Here is a 4,578-nt window from a genome sequence, read left to right as displayed (position 1 = left end):
AAGCTGGTCTATTTGGAGACTAGAATCCATGTGAAGGAGCATCAGGGTGTCCTAGCTAAAAGCACCAACTGGCAGATAAGTGAAGAAGGCCATCTTGGACCTCGCAGCCTTGCTGACTCTCCAGCTGGATGCAGTCCCATGAGTGGGCCCAAATAAAACTGTCAGAGGATCAACCTAGACAACTCAAGGAATTATGGGATATGATAAACTGTTGTTGTTTTAGGCTGCTAAGTATAGATGTAATTTGTTACACAAATTACATAGCTAAACAGTTTACTCTCACTACCACTAGAACTGTCAGACTTACCTGGGGAGGAAACAATGGAATTTAGAACAATCCTGTGGTCCTATAGGCTCCCAAGCCCGAAAGCAGCCCCTGCCCAATGCCTGCTCTTTCTCTTTTAGTTATGTTACAGAAGTAGTTCACAAATGTCTGGTGATCCTTTTATTCTCCAGAGGCAATTGGACTCAGCAAAAACAACTGAATTCCATGGCAAACAACTCTGACTTAAACAAGATTATTCTAAGAAATCACAAACCAAAAGCCTTTTTTAAAATCAGGGCTTCCTGAGAGTCCAGGAGAAATTGAAATTGAGTGATTCCAGTGAATGATGCTCAGTACAGTGGCTGTAACGCTGTAAGATCACCTGCCCAGGTTGCTCTGGAGGAAAACTGCATTTGATTTCACCAGCAGGTGAGCAGACTGGATCACTTTGGTGACTTGAATGTTCTGGGATGCCATCAGGCCATCCTTCTGCTGTTAAGAAGTGCTGCCTGGACAGCACGGTTATCACAAAAAGAAATCCTTATCTGTTTTTTCCCTGGGACTAAGCCAGCTCTCTAAATCAGTATGCAGAGTGAAAACCCACTGAGACATGAGGGACAGCTCTGTCACCCTGCTCTACTGCCTGGTAAAATTCCACTAGCTTGTCAAGATCCAGCAACAGCATCGCTTCCTCTGGGCAAACGTCACTTGCTTTCATTCCACTCCCCCATGTGGTAGAACAATAATGCCAGGGACTGCTATCCTTAACACTGTTGTACATCATGAGTACACTGCCTTAGGGTTGTCTGTGCTTCCATCCTACTGACTCAGGCTCACTTTAAGAGGAAGGATTTTGCTATAACTGTCTTGATACATCCAGTATGCACCTGACACACGGAAGACATTGGGTAAATAGCTGCTGAATTAATTCATTCAGCCACTATTTATCAAATTCCTACTTTGTGCCAGGTGCTCGCACTGGTTGTCAGAGCAGGAAACAAAACACACAAATTCTTGCCTTCAGAGATCCTAATTTCCACTCAAAGGAGTCAAAGGTTACATAGAAAATAATAAATAAATTATAGGGTATATGAGAAGATAACAAACGTTATATAGAATAATAAAACAGGAAAGGAGAATGAGGAACAGCAGTTTTAATAGAAGCTTGCATTTGAGCAAAGACTCCTAGGTATAGGGGAATTTAACCAAGTGGATCTGGGGAAAAAGTGTCCTAGGCTCAAGACACAGTCAGTGCAAAAGTCCTGGGGTAGGGGTATGTCTCGTTTATTTGAAGAACAGCAAAGAGGCCTCAGTGGCTGCAGCCATGTGAACAGGGAGCATCTGTTACAAGTTAAAAATAGAACTGGTAACGGTGTTGGGTGTTGTTTGTGTAGGAATTTGTAGGGCAGAGTAAGAATTTCAGCTTTTATGTTGAGAAGAGGAGTGACACAACCTAACATAGGCTTTAAAAGGTCCCATTAGACTATTCAATTCAGTAAAAATAAAAAGAACTGTAGGAAGGTTTGAGTGGCAGCGGTTAAGAGGCAACAATGACAACTTAGGTGAGAGAAGATGGTGGCTTGCACCAAGGGTAGCAATGGGGGTGGTGAAAAGTAGTCAGGCTCTGGGTATATTCTGAATAGTCTTTTCTAACAGATTAGGTGTGTTGTGAGAAAGAAGGAGAAGTTGTGAAGAGTCAAGGGTAACTCCAAGATTTTTGGCCTGAGGAACAGAGAGAGGACTTACTATTGGCCGAGGTGAAAAGGACAGGGGGTGGAACCAGTTGTGGAAGAGATCACAAGGCCATGTTTGGAAACACTGAGTTTGATATTTCTACCAGCGAGACATTGAGGAGATGGTGGGATATTTGAGTCTGGAATCTGTGGAGAATGTGTGGGCTAGAGATATAAATTTGAAGGAACTAATAAACTTGAGCACATTACTCTTTTGATTTTATCTCCTCAACAGTAAATTGAGGTGGCGGGAGAGGATACTAGGCAAGATATTAGAATAAATGATTATCTGCAATTCTTTCCTGTGCTAACATCAAGCATTTATCTAAAAGACAATTCAGCATCCCACACTGCTCACCTCTGGCATTCTGCCTTTGCTGGCCTCTCCGCTTGTGATTCCATTTTTCAGGCTTCTGTGAGACATCACTCAAATGAGAGCCCAGATGTGACAGCAGAGCCAGCTGGTGGCAATGGATGGTGACACAGCTCTTAGATACACTGGGCTACTGGCTGTAAAGAGGGCAAAGCAGGCAAAGGAAGGTACAACTGCTTTATCACGAAACAGCAGACCCAGAGATAGCAATGGCTGCAGGGGGCAGGCATGAGGCTGCCCTCTTGGCGAAAGAAGCCAGTGCTGTCCACCAGGCAGTGGTACAAATGGCATTGTTCTTTCCAGCACTGAGCAGGATGCTGTTTGCAGGATTACTTTAGAAGCAGGATGAATGTATGCCTTGCTTTGCCCAGGACAGTCTGAATTGGCATTCTTTATTCCAGTGTAATTATTAACAGCAGCTTCTTTCACTCTCAAAATTATCCCAGCTTGAATGATAAATTACATGATTGCTCATCTTATAAGCTTGCCTCTTCACATCGTTTTCCCGGAAAAGCCCTAGCATGGTCTTTCCCTCATGACCCAGAACTTTCTGACTTTTGATCAGTTATGAATTAACTCAATGTCCATGGGCCAACCCTGGAAACAGCAAAAGCTCCAGATTTTCTTTTTGCTGCTTCCAATTCCCAACCCACTGAAAAGCAAGGGACCCAGGCTTTGCTTCAATGGAGCGAGGGTCCATGGAAGGACCCAGACAATGATTTCTGCATGTGATTCTACTTAAGAATCACTTGGGTCACTGTAGCTTTCTTGGCTCCTGAACTTACCTTCTTTGTGTCTAAGCCTCATAAGAACCTTGTAGCCAATAGTGTAAAATGGCTCCGGTCACCTACACAGCGGGGATTTGACCACATTGCCTGGTTCCACATTCATTCATACCATTGCTTATTAATAAGCTCTCTTTGGCTGGGATGGTGGCTCATGTCTGTAATCACAGCACTTTGGGAGGCAGAAGCAGGCAGATCACCCAAGGTCACGAGTTCGAAACCAGCCTGGCCAACATGGTGAGCCCCATCTCTACTAAAAATACAAAAATTAGCCAGGCGAGGTGGTAGGCACCTGTAATCCCAGCTACTCGGAAGGCTGAGGCAGGAGAATTGCTCAAACCTAGGAGGCAGAGGTTGCAGTGAGCTGAGATCATGCCGCTGCACTCCAGCCTCAGCAACAGAGGGAGATTTCATTAAAAAAAAAAAAAAAAAAAAAAAAAAAAAAAAGCTCTCTTTCCATTCATGCAACAAATACCAGATGCTTCCTATGTGTAGATGCTCTCAGGTCCAGCATAAAACAGAGATGTCACCATGACTTGATGTAGAAAGTAAGAAGACAAAAAAAAAAGGAGGTCCAGCTGACCAGAAAGCAATCTGATGATAAAAGTCCTCCTGTCCTTCAAACCAACATTTTGCACATTGATTATTCACTCCATAAACATTTGTCCGGTGTCATTAATCGAGTGCAGGCCACTTGACATCGTTTATTGTATTTAATCCTTACGGCCATACTCTGAGGTCGATATTATGATGTCAGATTGGTAGATGGAAGCCCGAGGCTCAAAGAAGTTAGATGACTTGCTGAAGGTCACGAGGTTGCAGCACAAGAATTGGAACCAAAGTCTGTATACTTTTTCTAGATGCCATCTCCACACAAGGCACTGCCAAAACCCTCTTACCCAACTCTGCTAAATGTGAGAGTTCTTGGAACACACAGCTGAGACCTCGGGGAAGGACCCACACCCGCGTCCTTTCTGACTGAAGATAGAACTAGGACTAGGGTGAGGCGGGTGAGGCACTAGCCTTAGGGGCAAGACTTAAAGGACACAAAAACCTCGATAATAATGATAATTAATAATTCAATGCAACATTTGTTAAAATAATGAATTGCAAATTTGTAACCTTTGACCAACAGCTCCCCATTTCCCACAGTCCCATCAAACTTGCAGTTATAAGATGAGTAAGTTCTGGAGGCCTAATATAGAGCATGGTGACTATAATTAATGATAATATATTGTGTACTTGAAACTTGCTAAGAGAGTAGATCTTAAATATTCTTACCGCAAAAAAATAAAAAAACAGTAACTGTGAGGTGATGGATATGTTAATTGTCCGCGAGCATGGTAATTGTTTCACTGTATATATGTATATCAAAATATCACATTACATACCTTGAATATATATCATTTTTATTTGTCAATT

Source organism: Macaca fascicularis, chromosome 10, assembly GCF_037993035.2.
Source record: "Macaca fascicularis isolate 582-1 chromosome 10, T2T-MFA8v1.1".
NCBI lineage: Eukaryota > Metazoa > Chordata > Mammalia > Primates > Cercopithecidae > Macaca > Macaca fascicularis.
This window is presented reverse-complemented; position numbering follows the sequence as displayed.